We start from the raw sequence: 21054 nt of genomic DNA, 5'->3' as shown, positions 1-21054 counted from the left end.
AATTTATTTTCCCTTTTTCTGAAGGTACTTTATGATAAAACCATGTTATCTGTTTTTCAATTATTTTTCTATCTTATAAGGCAAACGGTTAGATAATAACCAGGGCATATGTTTGCCTTTGCTTCCACTCAAATGTCTTCCTTAAATCTTTAGCTGAAAGGCAGAGCGATACACATGTCTCCTGACCCAGTTCTCAGTGTCTATGACTCCTTCATCTACATATTCTAGACTATGTGGTATTTTCTTCTACTCAAAGTATCTGCTTCTATGACCTCTTTGTTTTGTGGAATATTTGAAAAACTACTTTAATGTCTTCCCTCCACCACATTCACCATTTGGGGAACTGTGTCAACAAATGTAAAATGAACTTCAACAGGTTTTCATCTCCCAAACTTACTGCCAGGTTGTTCAGTTACGGCCTGGAATAGTTGAAGAGAAATATACAAGGCCGTAGTTAAAGGGGGCTAAGGCACTCTTTAAAAAGTAACACTCGTACAGTAGTGGATGGCTATTTGGCTTGTCGTTCATATGAACTTACTGTTTCTGAACTAGGGAATTGACAGTGGGGGTAGGAAAACAATACATCTTTACTTCTCCCATAACATATTTACTCTTTTCCCCTTGCCAAATATTCTGTTATTAATTGTGTTCCTGAGTCCAGGCCCATTGGCCTCTAAGTATACAAAAATCTCTCTTTAATACTGGGAACAAGTTTTCCAACTTAATTAGAATTTAGTGGTAGTATGAATTTTTACCTTATATTTTCCTCAAGTTTTTTCCCAATCATTTTAGCAGGAGACAGTGTATCAGGGACTTTCATCAGGTATCATTTAAATCAAGTTCCACAGCCTTTATATTACATATATATATTTTAATGAAATTCTCTAGTTTTATTGCCTCTAAATTTTAATACTGTCAGACTAGCCTTTAACATGACTTACCTAACTAAATTCCCTATCTTCGTGCCAGATGAATGCCTTCATCTCATCTTTTGAAATTTCTAACTAATCTCTATCTTTTACATTAGAAAATATAGAAAATGCAAAGAAGTATCTAGAAATTAAAAAAAAAAGAAACTTTGTCAATAGCGTATTATTTTGAGAAACCATTATATTTTCCCTAAGGAAAATGGTCTCTCCAATAAAGTTTTATTTTATTTAATTTATTTTTTTGGTATAATATATATCTATTAGAGCAGGGAGTCCAAAACTACATATTTATCGAAAGAGAGAAACATGGAAGGTTATTTACAAATGTCAAACAAATACAGGTTTCACTTAGATAAATTTTAGGAGTCTAAGGAATAAATTGAATAATCTACCCTGAAGAGTCTTTACTACTACAAAATATAATGTGAACACAAAAACACAAGTAGACCTCACCTTTGTCCCCAAACTAATAATCACCCGGATTATTTAAGGGAATACAAAAAATATAAGGCTGATTGCCAGATAAACACATGTAGCTTTTGCTAGTTTCTTTTTGGTGAGCCCTAATTTTTATGGTTTTGTAGATTCAAAGGATCTGGAGAGGATCCAATATGATTCTCATACTAGAATAGCTCACATCTAGGCTACTTGGTTTTAAACTAAGTATTATGGCATTAATACACAATATAACAAAGAGAAAAATTAAGGAAACAAGATTTCTTTTGCAGTGGACTCTTATCTTTTAACAAAGATCAAAAGCAATGTCCTAAATTGAGAGAAAGCAAATTATGTTTTCTACATCTCTGAGCTACAGATTTAGCCCCAACAGTTCCATTCACTAGCATGCAGACTGGAAAAATTAGAATATGAGATTGAGGAAACACTTCAATATTTCTTTCATTGAAAATGCTATCACTGGGATGCAATTGCCATGATACAGATAAAGGATAGTAATGCTGAGCATGAAGAAGAGGGAAAAGGCTGAATTTCAGAAATTTAGAGAATAGAACTGACAGGAATTAATTATTATTTGAGGTACATGGAACAGGGATCATGTTTTTATATAATGCTGATTTCTACCTTAAATAAGTGGGGAGATCCCGATGAGTTGGGGAATACCAGATGAGAACAGGTTTGAGAAGATTATCTTGGGTTCACTATTGTATTCGTTGAGTTTGATGGACCTACATAACATCTATTCTGAAGATATTTTAGACAGCTTTAAATATTGGCCTGAGTTCAGAAGTGTGTAGGAGGTCAAAGTTCTAGAGGTATAATCTAATCAGTCTACATCCGTAATGTATCTTGAGTTGGTCCAGGATTTTTCCCATCCTCCTTGCCAGTATCCTTGTCTGGCTTATCATAATAATCACTATTCTGGAATACAACTGTAGACATTATTCAACATCTGTCCCAAACTCTGTAAATTGTATTCCATATAGCAACCAGAGTGATTATGTTGAATAATGGGGTCATGTCACCTCTCGCTCTACACTGTAATTAAATAAAAATTCATACTCCTTGTTAGATATTAAAGACCTACCATAATCTGGTTCCTGATATAAGTGTTGTACCCATTGGTCATATACATATATATGAATATAGCTTGAAAAATATTATTTTTTCTAAAATATTTAAGATATTTAGACATTTAGATTTTAGCTACATTTTTAAGAAAGCATTTAAAGGCATATTTTTAAAAATAACTGCAGGCTGTTAATGAATATGATATGTTTTGATTTATAATCTCAGAATATTCACTACATTTAAACACAAAGAAAAACTAGAAAATTATTTCACTTAATTATAACACATTTTCCCATTAGTATTCAAACACCAGATTTCATTTTTGCAAAGCAGAATTTTGATTCAACCACTCCATTTATCTAGATAACATCAAAAAACAAGAAAGTGAAGTTTCAGTGTATATATATTTGTGTTGCATATAGACATATACATATATACATAAACATATGTATAGATGTGCATATATGTACATGTACACATATATATGTATAGATATGTGTGTATACCCTGAACACAGATGCACATCTTTCACACACACATACATACACATATCTTATATGTGTGTGTGCTCATGTATGTTTACATGTATGTGTATATCCAGGAATGATGCTAAAAACTTTAATTTGACTCCAAAAAATAACAATGAAATCTATATTAAGGAAAATAATTATAAAATAGAAGAGCTGCTTTTTGTTTCCACATCAAAAATAATAAAGTTTATGCTTTGTTAACATTAAAAAATACTAATGCTGTATGTGAACTGCATTTATAAAGGAAATAGGGCCTTAAATAGAGGAAACTGGCTATGAAAAAGTACACAGACTTGGGCATTCAGACAGATATGACTTCTAATCTGCGTTTTGCTATCGTGTGATCTTAGAAGTCACTTACCTTCCTGACTTTCAGTTTTTCCATTTGTTAAATTAATACTCTCAACATTTTAATATTGAAAGATGTTATACCAATAGTAACACATAGCACATTGTTAAGCAATACTAAGAATGAAAAATACTCAATGTTCCAACCTGTGGTGGTCAGATTCAACTGTTATATTTTTAAACGATGCTCATAGACCTGAGTTCTTTCAGAGAAAAGTTATTGGGATGACCCTCAAAGTTACTTTTATGAGAATTAGCAATATTTACAATAGGAAAGAAAACAATGTATGAGAGCTAACTTCAAAACCCAAAAATCTGACATTTAGAAATACTTGTTTTCTCTCCTTGTTTCTGTTTGGATGGGTGGAATTATGAGCATTGAGCTTCGAGCCACCATATGAAGAAATTAGATAGTATTACATAGCACACTCTTGCTGACAGACTGTGAGTCTATTCAAACTCTAAAAACTATATAAATACCATAAAATAAGGTATATATTACAGGAACTGTAATATGTGTTGGAAAAATAACAGCAAAATTTCTCTAGTTTCAGAAATTGGGTCAAATGATTGAGTAATGTCTTTTAAAAAGGTAAAGAAACTTGGTATCAAAAGGGTTAATATGGAAGGAAAGAGGAATTTGTGGAGAAAGTGGAAGATAGATTGAAAATATTAGAAAATTTAAAATGGAAAGACAGAAAGTTAATGAACTTTATGGTAACAATTAGTTTAGCCAACTAGGAAGCTTATTATATACCCAAAGCTACTCTGTGCACTCTATTTCTAGTATGCCATTTAATACTCATAGCTCCAGTATGTGTCAGGCAATATACATCATTGCCAGTTTGCAGAGGAGAAAACTGAGCATTGCAAGGGTTAAATCGTTCTTTCCAGTCATGTGTTTGGTACACCAAAGATACAGACTCAGGATTATTTGACATTGGAAATTTGAGTTTTTAACCATTATTTTCTATGGCTTCTGTAAAACACCAGAGTTTTTTCTTCACTCTACCATTTTGGGGCTGCCATTTTAACTTCTGTGATTTTTTTTTAATGCAATAATTCAGGTTTTAATTTTACTAATTCTTACACTGGTGGAAGCTGATATCAGGAACTGAAAAGCAAACAATAACTTGTTTTCTATTTCTTCACTGAACTATGTGGCATTTGCATTGGTCAAGACTTGCTTTTTTTACATTTCACACAAAAATGCATTACTACTCATTCTTGAATAATGAAACCATCTGTGGAAGAAGTGTTTAATAAGTGTGTTTTATTTAAGTAAATCCTCCACAATGAAATGGAGAATTTATTGCCTTTACTTAGAAGGCTGTATAAGTGGTTATCTAACAAATATATCTGTGCAGCTCACCAAATTTCTTTATTGAAAACATATTTCCACATCACAGTTCCCAAATGGACTTTAAAGTCTCAACATTCTATGTCTCCTTTGGCTTGCTTCTCTCTTGATCCCACCAGGCTTTATTAACGGTTTGTTTCACATCATCATCTCCATCTTCATAAATTTTCTTTAGAACATTCATCAATCCCCCACTAGGGTCTGTTTCAGTGTCATAGGAGGGTTTTTCTTTCTCTCATTCCTTCTCAACCTGAGTTAGGTAGTCCCACAATGTGTTTTCTGCTTTCTTTCTCCATAAGATAAGAACTATCTGTCTTGACTTTTTTTGAACTGCCTTCCACAGAGATGGGTTTCAAGAGATTGTTCACAATCATAGAATAACTTTTCTCATTTAGATTCTTTGCCGAAAGATCAAATGACCTCTCTGTGAAATGCACCTGCCCATTCTCAGCAGGGACTTGACGGACTCCAGTCAGAGTGATACAGATTTTCACAAACTTTTCTGACTGATCCCATCTGTAATTACTGATTTTCACTGTATATCCCATTGTAATGGGGGCGACCACAGCAGCTGGCTTTTCATTGCAAGAGGTTCTGCTTTCTTCTGTGATTTCTGTTGTATCTTGTTCTTGATTTCTGTCTCAGTCTTGGATTTTTCAGCTGTTAGGGCTTTCATTTTCTAGTGCCCTTTTCCAGCAGCACCTTCACCTCTTCTAGATCTTTCTGTAGCTCTTCAGCAGCTGAAGCCATGATCCCTTAACTTCTGTGATATTTTGTCTTTTTATGGGTACCAACAATTTAGTCAACAATTTGGCAAATGTAAAATTTTCAGGAAAATTCCTTGACCAATATTCTATAGAGTGCTCTTAAAATGTTCAGTTTTTAATTATAATTTTTATTTTAATGAATTTTTTGGGGGGATTAGTTATTTACCTTATAAATTACATAGTGAAAATTTCATTCTTTAGTTGTATTTTTCAGATCCCATCTAATTATATAGATAATAGATTGTGACAGTATGCTTTTCATGGGCAGCCACTGATTCTAAGGAGATCAATTTTCCCCAGTCACAAATTGCAGATATTAACTTTATCATGAAATAGAAATTTTTCTGTCAAATTTATAGTTTACCATATACAGTTTTAGTCAATGCCCATTTTATTTTGTTCTGTGTATCAGAAATCTAAATTTTAGAGCGCCAATATTTATAATTTTAAACTACTGTGCTTTTAAAATCACTACTATAATTTTAACACTTCTCACTGTTATTACAAGTTGCAATTCTTCAGTAGATTTTTAATCTGTTGTTAGGTTTACTGATTGTGGTTTTAGCTTTTGTCACTAGCTAATCTAGTGACTCTGATGATTCATCTCTGACCTCAGTGATGCACTAGTGCTGACTGGGTACAGTAGAGGCATGGCTGCTTCCACTCTCCCTGGAGGTTTCTGTTAGGGGTCTTTTGTTAGCTGTCAGGTTAAAGTGAAGATCAAATTTGGTGCTATCGGATTTTTAAGAACGACATCTGTGCCTTCTGAATTCTGGGTAGATTTTTGTGCTGGAGTCAGATCATGGGTTGTTGCTAAACATTTTTAAGTCTGTATTATATTTAAACAAAATTAATGATTTAAAATTTTATATATTTTTAAAATTTTTCATATGTGAAAATACTGCCTGTTAGTTACAAAAGAAATTTGAGTAGCTTCTTTTGTGTTGTTAAATATATATTACATACTTTGGAAGAAGTAAAAAAAAAATCTTATTTTACAATGTCCATTTTTTTCCCTGAATGTCCAAACCAGCATTGGTTCAGGATGGCTGGATCTAAATATTCTGCTAATGTTTCTCTGTTTGTGATGAAACACTGGGGTTATATTTTAAAACTTGAGCAAAGCAGAAAAATAATAGCTACTAAAACAGACATAAGAAGGATTCTGTTAGAGACTATTAAAATTTGCTGATTACTGTTAAAAGAACAATAATACATTTTAAACTGAGCACAGAACTTTCCCAAATACATTCATATACATGTAATGCTTAATAAAAGTATTACAATCTCAGTAATAGACATTACTAATCCTGTAGCTACCTTCCTATGAAAGGTATCACCTTCCTCCTTACCTAACCCATACATACTCTTCAACTGTACTGTTTTCTTTTTTCTTTATTTTTCCTGTAAAAAAAGGTGTTCAACTCTTGCTCACAAATAATCTTAGCTACCTGTTATCTTAATGTTTTGTTTCTGTTTTTCCTTCTTTGATATCTACTGTTGGGCTTCTGATATGTGTACCATTTAAAAAAATAACAGTTTTATTGAAGTATAATTCACATTCCATAAAATTCACCCTTTTAAAGTATACAGCTCAATAGTTTTTAGTATATTTACAGAGTTGTGCAGCCATCACAACAATCAGTTTTAGAACACTTTATCACCTCAAAAAGAGACCCCTCCCCCATAAGCAGTCACTCTTCAGTCCCCAGATGGTACCCACGGGCAACCACTAGTCTACTTTTTCTTTATATAGATTTGGTTATATCAGTATTTCATATAAATGGAGTCACAGAATAGGTTGTCTTTTGTGAGTGGCTTCTTCCTCTTGGTGGTGTGTTTTCTCCATGGCATAGCATGTCTTGGGACTTCCTATCTGTTTATTGCTGAATAATAGTCCATCCCATATTCAGACCACATTTTGTTTATTCATCAATTGATGGACTTGGGTGGTTTCCACTTGATGACTGTCATGATAATGTGGTTATAAACGTTTGTGTACAAATTTTTCTGCGGACATTTCATTTCAATTGATTGAGAGATTAAAATTCTAAGAAATTAAGGGATTGGGTTTCACCATCATTCAATTAAAATATGTATTTCCTGGAGTGAATCTGAGATGAGAGAAATGAATTTATGTCTCCATCAAAGATATTATTTCAATTGAAATTATCACATTTGTAAGAGAGATACTATTTCTGGTTTTGTAAGTTAATAAATAAGTCTTGAAATCAAGTCATACATATTATGATTACACCTGGAACTTGAAAGCAAATTGTCTCCCTGTCTAAGCTTATCCACAATGTTCAAATCCAAGTATGAATTTGTAGGGAACCAATGTATATGAGTAGATGATTTTCTCCAGAAGTATTATTTTATTTTGCTGGATCCAATAACCCATCCTAAGGATAAACATAGACAAATAAATACAATAGAAAGTATTAGACAAAGATTTCTAGGTGCTGAAAAAAACACTTTGGAAATGATTCATTCTGGTTTCTATCTAGTTAGCTATGAAGTGAGAGTTTGGCTTAAAAGGAAAATAGGGAGTGGATCAATGTTGGGAAGTCACAATGACACCTAATAATGTTGTTAGAAATAAATGCACAAACCTTGTCTCAAGAACAGTGACTGTATCTTAACCTTCTTTGTAACTTCCTCTGGCACATGAAATGGTCCATGGAACCTACCTTATAAAGTCTTGTTTGAGTCCACAAAAAAAAAAAGAGAAAGAAAGAAAGATGCAAAAAAAGGTGGAAATCCAGTAAGCAATTACGAGGAGTATTTTATGTTTAACACCTTAGGAAACAGTTCATAAATATTTCAGAACTTTTTTTAACGAAAGCATGTATGTACTTAAATTAGAAAACAAATAAGCAGTAAGACAAAGAATACTTACAGTGGGTGGCTGCTTTAGAGTCTCTATCAACATTCACACATTTAATTGTGCAAGAAACAGGTCTTATACCAGATCAGAGCAGTTTGCACAGTGTAGCCCGGTGTTTCATCCAAATGAAACGACTGATGCTTTTATATGTTCTTTTGAAAATCAGAAACTAACACAAACACATGATAATGGCTTTTAATACTCTGTTGTAATAATTATATCTGTACAATAGAAGAAGAGTTGATTAAAAATGACAGGACTTTTCCACATTCATATATAATCAATATCCTCTTATGGCCATGTAAGTTATTGGCTGCTTATGTAACCAGTGTGTGCACTAGTGCCCTGACCCTCAGTTCTGTGGCTGTTTCTACTGTTTTAAGCTCAGATGCTTTTGAAATAAGTAATAGCAGAAGATCAAACACCTGGGGAACCATCATGCAGAAAAAAAAGCAGAGCTGCCAAATGAGTTGACCAATGTTATTGGAGGAATTGAAAGTTGCTGAGAAATCCAAGATCCAGTGCTCTATACTAAATATAAGCTACCTGAAAAATGTATGCAAACTATTCTACATTGTTTTGAAAGCACATATACCACCTCCCACCTCTTATCTTTTGCCCCATTTTCTCTGACATAAAAAACTATTGTATAAATATGCTTCATACCCTCTGAGTTTACTAGGTTAGAAAAATGGAATACACAATATGTTATTTCCTAATATGCTCAGTATCTAAACACCGCATATTAGAATGGTGATATGTACCTTCAGGTGTAATAAGTAACAAAATTGTGTGAGTTCGATAACTATCTTTGTGAGATGATGGAGCCATGGGATTTATGCATTTTACACAAAATAGAGTCAATTGTTTTGTTTTCCTTTTAACCAAGAAGGATGGTTTCTAAGGCATCACTGAGTTATATTTGTTCACTAAGTTATCATTGTTCACATCATCTTGGCATTATACTTTTTGAATTCACATTTTAATAGCAGTCATATAATTAATGTAGTAATTGCCAATAATCAGATTGCATTCTTGATCTCTAATTTAAGCACTATGTATTACCGTAATTAAGCAGTTTCTACACAACATATTTATTCTGTCCTTCAAAACAGGATTTCTTCCACGTCTTTCCTAATACCTTGTGAAGAGGAAGTAGTCAGTGTAGCTTTTTTAATTGATGGGAGTTTGAACAATGAAGTAGAGCCAGAGCACAAACTTTTTGACATGGTCACTTCTAAATAGCACTAGCTATTAAAAGTGAAAAAGCTTGGAGAGGAAAAGTCTATGATCTTACCTAATAAATAATGCCAAATAAGGAAAGGTGGGCCATCCTGATGTACATACTTTTTTGTCTACTTGAGGGAAAAAAAACATAGTTTTATTATTATATATTCAGAATTGTAAACTCTAACTATGTTAAAGGCTTTAATTAAATGTTAAAATTATATTTATCCTTTCTGCTAAATTGAGGTAAATTAAACCATATATACATATTCAGTCACATGAAACACAAGTGCTCACAATTTTTATAGCAAGAGAGACTATAAAAACATTTTTCAGATAAATAATAGATGATAGATGGATGGATAGATAGATATATCTGTTAGATAGTCTGGACCTGTATAACCTGTATAAGTGAATTGTGATTTTCAGCATCACAAAAAGATATGCCCTGAATAGTCAGGAAATAGTTGTAGCCCCGTATCCGTGTGACATATACTTGGGGGTGGGTTTCATCGCTTTCTGGTCTCACCAGGTACTGACGATTCACGTTTCTTTTCCATGTCACTATAATCCACATGATCATCTAGGACCCTATTTTTGTCTTACTTTGGGACCTAAAAGTATCTTGGGACACTGAAGGTAGATGCCCATTAGGCAGCCAATCAGTAGGATGAGCTGAATAGAGGACGTAGCACCTCAGTAGAGGCAATGTGGGATATCACTCAAATGACAAGGAAAGGTCTGCAGGCATTAGTCCTGCTTGCAAATAGCTCTTTGGTATTGACAAGAAATGAATGGCAAAGGAGATGGGTGGGGAGAGTCTCAACATGGACTCTCTGGTCCATCCAGACAGACGGAACTCATCTCTAGCCTCAGACACCTCTATGGTCTGGATAATTCACCTCCTTTGCCAGAATCAATAATGCTTATCAGATCATCTAGGGAGTTTGTGTATTTCATCTTTAATTCTCCCCAAAATCCATTGTTCTGACAGAAATTTAATTTCCTAAATTGTTTGTTCCTGATTCTTGAATGTTTTTCTTTTTTCAATTAAACCCAGTTTATGCAGTTCTTTAGATTTGGCTTCTAGAAATATTAATTCTAATGTAAGCTTCATAGCCTACTTTTTAAAGTAAAAACTAAGCATTCACTGTTTTTCTCATTGTATTTACTCAACTAAGAACTTTATTCCATATGTAGCATGCCTTTGACAAACTAAGAGAAAGGTCACTTACTAGGAAATAAAGATATATGTTCATATTTTATATTAATATTTTATGCATAACCTCATCACTAGAGATTCAGTGCTGAGCAGGACACTGCAGGTCTCTGCCCTCCCAGAGCTTACAGTCTAGTTAAACAGAGGACATGGTATAGGATTTTAAGAATATTTTTTCAAGATCCCCAAAATATTCTGAGTTAGATACAATTAAAGTCACCAATGAAGTCACCAGGCCCAGCTGTGATATTTATCGTACAAGTTAATTGAACTTACTGACTACTTTGGAAAATCTTGGAAAGCTTTATTCCTTTAAGCTCATTCTTTGCATCCAGATCTGAAAGGGTTTTATTCTGTTTTAAAAGGAATTATACAGAGACACCTGAAAGTAAAACTTTTTAATCTAAAAATATGTTGATTTAGACTTTTGCCAACAATAAGAATTCATATTATTTGTCATTGCTTATTAAAGAATAAAGCTTTTGATGAACTTATGAAATCTTGGGAAGGCTGATTTCCTTTTATACTATCAGTCATTGTTCCAAGATTTAAATTTCATAACAAGAACAACCACTTGCAAAAGTCTTTGCTATTTAGATTACAGAGTTTTAATATGTTTGAACATTACAATTTTGTAGAGACTATAGATGACAAATTATGTTTTTGCTTTTGCTGTGAAGGTTTACAGTGAAGACTCATGAATGGTTCAAATTTGACATTATAATGGTCTTGGTAAGTGAGAGTGCATGACTGTATACTGCATTAACTAAATGTCATGGCATCCAATGCAAGTTTTAACCCTAACATGTGGCTGATAATTCATGGTTAGCAGAAATAAAAGATAGTCTTTTAGAAAATGTAGAACAATTTTTAAGATTTATTTATTTATTTATTCATATAACAAGTACTTTCTAAAGTCTGATAATGTATCAGGCTCTCTCTCAGGACTTGGGGATAGTGTGTGAAACAGATAATGAACTAAATTAAATATATTCATGAAATTGTTATAAATTTTTTGAAGCAGAAGAACAAAGGAACTGTTGGACTAAGGAACAGTCCATGATAGAAGCAAATGATGCTGTTTTAAACCATGTGGTCAGTGACGTTTTCTTTAAAGATGTCTTGTTACATAGTAAGGATTTAGTATTTATTCTAAGTAAAAGGGAAGCTACTCAAAGGTTTGGGGCAGAAGTGGGAAATAATCTGACCTTTTAGAAGGATTATTCTGCTTCCTGAATGGAGAAGAGAGAGAAGGAAAGGAAAGTAGAAGAGAACAACCTATTAGAAATACCATAGCTCAGGGTATCACCCTGAATAAATTTAAGTTTGCAGTAACCACTGTGCCTGAAGATACTGATTAGAATGAAGATCATAAGCTATCAGTGCCATTTAAATGAACCAGCATTATTATTCATGCAAAGTGAGATTAGGATTTATATTACAGGAGAAGAGTTGGAGTGAGATGACTTAAATCTTGCAGTGTCTTGTTCCACAATGGTCAAAAAATACAGAATCAAGTGATCAGTTAAATAATTAATCATAAAATGATTAATTATTAAATGGTATTTTTTTAAATGAATAGTCTTTGAAGTTGCAATCCATAGTATTTCCTCCAAAGACTTTTTGGACAACAATATTATTTTTTTTCTTACTAGAGAAAATAATTAGATTCTCAGCACCTGACCAAAGTGTGTTTGATTATATATATATATATATATATATATATATATATATATATATATATATATATATATTTATACACACACAATAATTTACATTGGCCTTGTAATGTAAACCAGCTGTGTCTCTTCTTAAGCCTGATGGCCAGTTTAATCAAACATACACTGACTCAGTAAAAATTAATAGACTTCTACTACCTTTGAAATATGGACCAGATCCTAAGAATGTAAAATTTCCCAGCCTCAGAGAGAATAATCTTTTCATACTTCACTGTGTGCCCTTTCCCATTGCATATACCATCCACTAAAATCATCATTCATGGGGTTTAAATCCCAGCCTTGCCACTGAATTGCATGACATGTCTGTGGTTCCTCATTCTTGAATTGGGGATAAGCATTTCATCTATTCACATGGTAGTAGTGACAAAAAAACAAGTTAGAATGTGCCCCTCCAGAAATGCTAGCCCAGGATTCTAACCACTAGGTATGCCACAGTACTTTCTAGAGAATTAATATGATTCTTAACACACATCATACCTTACCTTACAGTCAGAGTTTTGTTGTCTCTACATTAGAACATGATACACAATAAGATTATAAAGTGAAAGAAGAAAATTACTGTCATTGATGAGTTCAAGAAAATCCATTACTACCTCAGATATGTCCATTATAATGTGTGGCAAACTGCTTTAGGAATTTTTTCTTAATTATAAACACTAGATCATTCTCTAGGATATAGGTGTCTTTGGTCACATTTATGACTGCTTGCCTAGAAGAGTAATGCCAAATGCTAATGCTTTGATTATACTGAGTTCAGGATTAATTTCAGAAGGTTGGTATGAAAAGACTTGCAACCCACATCTTCAGATCAAATTTTACTGGATCTCAGACTGATCTATTTCTACATTTAGGTTCTTAGAGTGTGTCAGTCTATAAAGTGTTTCTGGAATTTACGCTTTTAGTAAAACACCTACTGGGCCATGGAGGAGAGGCAGCAAAGCCAGTCCTGGCCTCTCCATGAAACTGCACAGGTGCTGGTGTCCAGGATGATCTACAGCCAGTGGCACCTGAGGCTGGATCCAGACTATGTTCCCATTGAGCAAGAGAACAAACTAAGGAAAGCATCTGAATTCCAAGATAACCTTCACGCAGGAGCAGAAATGCATCTGGGCTACAGCGACAGCTTGAAAGCCTCCCGGCTTGTTTAACAGCTTCCATCATCTTCTAACGTACAGAAGTGCATATTAGATACTAGGTCTGAAGAAAAATTTAGAAACACATGCAAGCACAGAATCAGAAGCTACCTGCTCCCAAGTCCCTTCTTGGCATAGGCCAGAGCAAGGAGACTTGGAGTAGGTGAGATTACCATTTGTGTTGACAGAGGCATGAGCAGTGGAAGACAGCCCACGGAGCTCAGGATCTCACAGAGCTCACGGAGCTCAGGCTGGGACTCTCTTCTGTCCTCTGATTCACAGCAGTGGTTCTAATAATTTCTCTCCAAAGCATCATCCCCTTGTATATGTGTCTCAGTGTCATTTCCTTCAAAGTTAACTTCCTAATATTCTACCTCTAGGATGATCTCTGGTCACTCTCATTTCCAATTTGTGTCTCTAAGTGGTGTAGGGATTCTGTAACTTTGCTGTTGTTACTGAGAAACAATTAAGAATTTCACTTTTTTAAAAAAATCTAAAGCTGTTAGTAAATAAAATAACTAGATTCAGAGTTTGGTTCCTATTTTTCCACAAGACTCCTGATTCTGTTCATTCCTTGGACCATCTTCTCAACCCAGTGGATTCAGGCTTCAGCAAGCAATGTAGAGGCTTTCCCACCAAATTCATAAAATGTATTTCCTCCAGGATATTGAAGGAAAGGAGGCTGTTTGTGGCTAATGCATTTATTTCCCAGACCTCAAGGAACTTTAGCCCCTTAAATTAGATCTTATTAGAAAAATAATGTATAGTGTTATTTTAGTGTAGCAAATATTTCTAATAGAACATGTATTTGATGCTATTTCCAATTATCTTGAGTTTCTTTAGAGGATTTTTATGTAAGAATATATAAGTGATGGAGGAGGATGTGGAGTATATTAAAATAATTAAGCAATATATAGTGGCTGATAATACATATACATATATGTGTTTGTTTTATATATGTTTGTGTGTATATAGATATGTGATGGTCCTAAAGAATAGGCAATAAGATTTATATTATAACTTTATTACCTTATAGTATGACTTGAAGATGGAAAACAAACATGTCTATAATGAGTAATTAAGTGCATGAATACATTTTCTATCTATAAAGGAACACTATAAGGGAATCATATTTTTATTTCCAACAGTGATACTAAGACTATTTTGGCCATGCATTATGCAGCACACTTGAGAATTGTTCTCATGAAGTCATTGGCTGATGAATGTCTGCTGACCTGTAATTAATGCTTATTATTGTATTAACTGTATAATGAGCTCCAAGCTACTATACATAATGTGCCAAAGACATTGATTCTTCCATGCAAAGGGTCTGAAAAGCATTAGACAACGATCAATATTGTTTTTTCCAGGTGCAGTCTAGGGGAAATTTCTTGATTGTGAAAGACTATTTTTCAAAGTGGCACACAAAGCTCCTGCTTTCATCTAATATATTGGCAGCAATAATCTCAGTTCAGTACCTGTTATTTGCAGAACACTGGCTGCCAGAGATTGTTCCTTCTAACAGTGGGTCTGCGTTGATCTCAGTTTTGTTTAAAATGTCTGTGAACTGGAAATTTGTCTCTGCCTTCAACACCTCTCAAATAAATGGCCAGGCTGGAAAGATAGTGTAGGTTCTAAGAATGACCTACAGTAGATTCATGGAGTAGAAGACTAATATTGGCCAGATTTATGGTTCTTAACATGTCATTTCATGATCAAATACAGGAGTGAATCCTATTAAACTACTAATCAGGTGCCTTAACTTTTTTTAGATATATATGTATATATGCCAGACAACAAAAAGGATGAAACTCATCTTTCTTTACTAATTCTCGCTATATTCTTCATCATAACTAGAAACTTGCCCAACAAAGGTTCCATTTATTGTAATAAAAGCCATGGAATAGAATATATAATATAGATATAAGAATCAGACTATAGATAGGCAAGTGTCCCAGGCTAGCCAGTGGAAAGATTTACTTCTGCTATTCGATTTTACATTTTTCAATTTTGTAAAAATTTCAAATTTTTTTTAGAGGGCATCTCTCATATTTATTGATCAAATGGTTGTTAACAACAATAAAATTCTATATGGGGGAGTCAATGCTCGATGCACAATCATTAATCCATCTCAAGCCTAATTCTCGTCAGTCTCCAATCCTCTGAAGCATAACGAACAAGTTCTTACATGGTGAACAAATTCTTACATAGTGAATAAGTTCTTACATGGTGAACAGTACAAGGGCAGTCATCACAGAAACTTTCGGTTTTGATCACGCATTATGAACTATAAACAATCAGGTCAAATATGAATATTCGTTTGATTTTTATACTTGATTTATATGTGGATCCCACATTTCTCCCTTTATTATTATCATTATTTTTATTTTTAATAAAATGCTGAAGTGGTAGGTAGATGCAAGATGAAGGTAGAAAACATAGTTTAGTGTTGTAAGAGAGCAATTGTAGATGATCAGGTGTGTGCCTGTAGACTATGTGCTAATCCAAGCTAGAGATACCTCAAGACAAATGCTGGGCATAGAAGCCACAGGGCATAAACCTGCAAAGAAGTAAAAAGCTAACCTTTTCAAACAGTATGGCTTCTCTCTCATTCACCAACTTTACATCTCCCTGTATGGCCCCGGAAGATCACTGGTTAGCCAGAGACAGGTAAGATTCCTCAAGGGAGGAACAACCTAAGGCAGGCACAGTCGCAGGGGGGCCATCAGGTGAGAAATTGGGGATCAACAGTGGTGAAATTTCAACATTTTTATAATGAAATTCAGTTATCTTAGCCTTAATGTTATTAAACCAAAATCCAGGGAAAGGAATTGTAATTCTTATCTAAATTGTACCAAAATAAAAGAGGATTATAAATGAACATGAATAACAACAACAGTAAGAATAATAATGTAATAAAGAGTGTTTTTACCACTGAGCCCCAATACAGGGCAATTGTTCTTATACAAAACTCATAAATTTCTCTCCTCTAGTTAGGAGACCCTAGAGGACTCACATATTCTCCTTGTTGGCTATAATGATAATTATCTTCCTTTTGTGTTTTATCAGCTGCCAGGCATTATACTAACACCTTCACATAGCATTTAATCTGCAAAGTAACTTCATAAGATGTATCTTCACTATCATACTGGTTTTACAAGGGAGAAAATTAAGGCCCCAAGAAATGAAATAGCTTATAGTCTCAAAATAGGAAATTATAAACTAGAGTGCAAAATTGATCTTTCACTCTTTTTAATATAACTTATTTTTTATAACTCTCTTAGACTTACTGAAAAATTGAGAAGATGTTACAGGAGTTCTCATATATCCCTTATCCAGTTTTTCTTATTACTAGTATGTTATTGTGGTGAAAATGTAAGTTCCTATGACCAGGAACCTTACCTGTCCCTAAACTGCTTGATGATGTAATTGCCTTACTGCTAGGCTACTGCTTCCACATTCGTAGGCAATGAGCTGTTATTAACTGAGTCACTATATAAAGAGCTCCGTCCAGTGCTCTGGACAAAGGCAGGGGTGGAAGTAGACTACAGAACTGCAGACTGCTGGATGCAGACATGATTATAGTGCTGGATCTGCCGCTGTGAGAATAAAGTCATGTGTAAACTCTTTTACCACAAGAATGTTCTGTTGTCATTTCTCAGTCTCAGCGAATCCATAGTGAACATGCCTGGGGCTGAAACCCTTAGGCAAGATAGTTACTATGAGATATTTGTTACAATCGATGAACCACACTAATACACTATTAAATTAAGTCAATAGTTAAGATTTCTGTAGTTTTTACATATATTTTTTTTCTTTTGCAGGGCTGATTTAAGATACGTATTACTTTTAGCTGTCATGTTTCTTTAAGTTCTTCTTGGCTATTGTATTTTCTTATACTTTTCTTGTTTTTGATAACCTACATGGTTTTGAAGAGTACTAGTCAAATATTTTGTAGAATGTACCTCAAATGGGATTCGTCTGATTTTTTTTTCTCATGATAAGAATAAAGTTGTTGGTATTTGAGAGGAAGACCACAGATATAAAGTGTCATTTTAATCACATCATATCAAATATATACACTATGACAGTTTAAGGCAGTTAATATTACCCTTGATTAGTTAGCTGAAAACTGTCAGGCTTCTCTACTATAAAATTACTCTTTTTCTCTTTTGCATAATCTACACTTTGGATAGTAGTCAGTATGCACAATTTACACCTAAAAAATGAGGTGTTCTGCTCCCTTTCCCTGTGAGAGTATTTATATAAATTATTAAGATTTCTTCTATGTGGGAGATTCATTTATTGTCCTCCATTTATTAATTTATCCTGGCACTTATGTTGACTGTGAGGATTTTCTTTATTAAGTTTATGTGCCTTGTCAAGTTGAGGAGTCCTCTGATCCTAGTTTCTGACTTTTTATCATAAATGGGTGTTGGATTGTGTCAAATGCTTTTTCTAATCAATGGATGTCATCATATGACATTTTTTTCTTTAGGGAGTTAATGAGGTGGATTACACTACTCGATTTTGAAATGTTGAACAGTCTTAGGTGCCCTGCATAAATCCCATTTGGTTGGTGGTGTGTAATTATTTTTACATGTTGGATTTGATTCACTAACATTTTGTTGATTACTTTTCGAACTATGTTCACCAGAAATATTGGTCTGCAGTTTTCCTTTCTTGTAATGTCAGTATCCAATTTTGGCATTAGGATAGGTTACAGGTTTCTTTTTCTGGAAGAGATTGTAGAGAATTGCTGTCATTTTGTCTTTCAATATTTGGTAGATTTCACCACTGAAAGCATTTGGGTTCAGTGCTTTCTTTTTGGAAGATTATTATTGATACAATTTCTTTAATAGATTATTGATTTTTCCCTGTTTGAGTTTTGACAGTTAGTGTCTTTCAATAAATTATTAATTTCAACTAAGTTTTCCAGTTTGGAGGCATAGACATTTTTAAGTTTTTCATAATGTTTGTTTAATATCTTTTCAATGTCCATGACAACAGTAGTAATGGCTCCTCTTTCATTTCTGATATTAGTAATTTGTTTTGTCCTTCTTTTTTAATAAACCTGCTACAGTATTACTGGTTTTATTTATCTTTCAGAGAATTAGCTTTGGATTTTGTGGACTTTCTCTGTTATTTTCCTCTTTTCCATTTCATTAATTTCTGCTCTGATTTTTATTATTTTTTCTTTTCTGTTCTGAGTTAAAAATTGTCCTTTTTTCTCTAGATTCCTAAGATGGAAGCTTAGATTATTGATTTTAGGTCATTCTTCTTCTCTAATATATGTATTTAATACAACAAATTTCCCTTTAAACTCAGCTTTTGCTGCATGCCACTATTCTGATAAGTTGTATTTTGAATTTTATTTAGTTCAAAAATTTAAACATATCTCTTGGATTGTCTGTAACCCATGTGTTATTTAGTAGTATGTTGTGTAGTCTCCAAATATTTGGGGATTTTCCAGCTATCTTTGTGTTGTTGATTTCTAGTAATGCCATTGGGTTGGATAACATCCTTTATATGATTTTTGTATGATTTCTGTTCTTTAAATTTGTTTAACTATGTTTTATTGTCCAAAATGTGGCCTATCTTAATAAATATTCCATGTGAGCTTTAGAAGAATCTGTATTCTGCTGCTGTTGAATAAAGTATTCTATAAACATCAATGAGATCAAGTTGATTTATAGTGCTGTTCAGGTCAACTACAAACTTCCTAACTTTTTGCCTGCTTGATTTATCACTGAAAGGGAGACACTGAAATCTTCAAATATAAGAGTGGATTTGTCTCTTTCTTCTTAGAGTTTTTACCTCATATTTTTGATCCTCTAATTGTTACATGCCTCTACATTGAGGATTGTTATGTCTTCTTGCCTTTATCATTATGTTAGGTTCCTCTTTATCCATGATAATGTTCCTTATTCTAAAGTCTATTTTGTCTGAAATAAATAAAACTACTCTAGCTTCCTTTGGATTAGTGCTGGCATGGTTAGCTTATTTGTGTCTTTAAGATGGATTTCTTAGATTTCTTACCGACAGCATATACTTGCATCATTTTTTTCTTAAATCCACTTTGATAATCTCTATCTTTTCATTAGTTACTAAGACCACTCACATTTAAAGTAATTATTGATACAGTTTGTTTGATATCTACTGTGTTTTTGTCTTCTATTTGTTACACTTGTTCTTTATTTTTTCTTCCTCTGATTTTTCTACCTTCTCTGGTTTTAATGGAGCATTTTATATGATTCCATTTCCTCTTCTTAGTATCACTTATACTTTTTTTGTGCTTTTAGTGTTTTCCCTGTAATTTGCAATACATATTTACAGCCAATCTAAGCTCACTCTCAAATAGCAATATAGTGCTTCATGGCTAGTGCAGGTTCCTTGTAAGAGAATTTTATCAATTATTCCCTCATAGTCTTTAAGAAATCGCTGTCATTCATTCACTTGCTGATATGCTATAATCACCCAATGCATTGTTATGATTTTGAAAACAAAATAAAGTTATCTCTTAGCTCAATTATGAATAAGTACAATGAAAGATTTTATTACACCTTCATTTATTACTTTTCTCACTCTTCCTTTCTTTGTATACATGTGAGTTTCTGACCTATATCATTTTTCTTCTTCCTGAATAATACATTTTAACTTTTTTTCCAGGAAAGATCTACTGAGCATGAATTCTCTTATTATTTTTGTGTGTCTTTGTGAAAGTCTTTATTTTTCCTTTAATTTTGAAGAATAATTTCCCCAGATAATAGATTTCTAGGAAGGAGTGAGATTTTGTTGTTTTTCCTTTCAACATATTGAATATTTCACACCACTCCCATTTTCCTTCTGTGGTTTCTGATGAATATAATTCTTATCTTTGTTTCTCTATAGGTAAGTTCTTTTTTTTCTGCTTGTTGCTTTCAAGATTGTCTCTATTTTTTTTTAAAGTTTAAATATGAGATGCCTACATATGGATTTCTTAGTATTTATTTTGCTTAGTGTTCTCTGAGCTCCCTGGATCTGTGGTTTTGTGCCTTTTGTTAATTTTGGAAAAGTAATGCCATTGTTACTTGAAATATTTTATTCATTAGCCTTTTCTTCCTTCTCATTTCTTCTCTAATAAGGTACATATTATACCATTTGAAGTGGTCCACATTTCTTGAATATACTATTCAATATGTTTACTCATTTTTTTAATCTTTATATTTTAGCTTGGAAAATTACTACTAACATGTCTTCTAGCTCACTGATTATTTCCCTGATATAATATACTGCTGAACCCATCAAAGGAAGCCTTTATTTTGTTTCAGTACTTTTTAAAAAATTTCTAGCATTTATTTTTCATTCTTTTAGTTTATGTTTCTGCTTGCTTTACCCATCTGTTCTTC

At 33.3% G+C, this 21054-nt stretch overlaps 1 protein-coding gene and 1 pseudogene across 6 annotated transcripts in view; one reads left to right on the top strand and one right to left on the bottom strand.

Moving 5' to 3' along the window:
- Window positions 1–21054, top strand: part of LRP1B (LDL receptor related protein 1B) — a 1876014-nt gene that overhangs the window by 1474226 nt on the left and 380734 nt on the right. The window lies entirely within an intron of this gene.
- Window positions 4766–5444, bottom strand: LOC140850531 (calcyclin-binding protein-like; annotated as a pseudogene).

This window comes from Manis javanica, chromosome 7 (genome assembly GCF_040802235.1).
Source record: "Manis javanica isolate MJ-LG chromosome 7, MJ_LKY, whole genome shotgun sequence".
NCBI lineage: Eukaryota > Metazoa > Chordata > Mammalia > Pholidota > Manidae > Manis > Manis javanica.
Note: the sequence above shows the minus strand (reverse complement) of the source record. Positions and strands in the feature narration are given on the sequence as shown.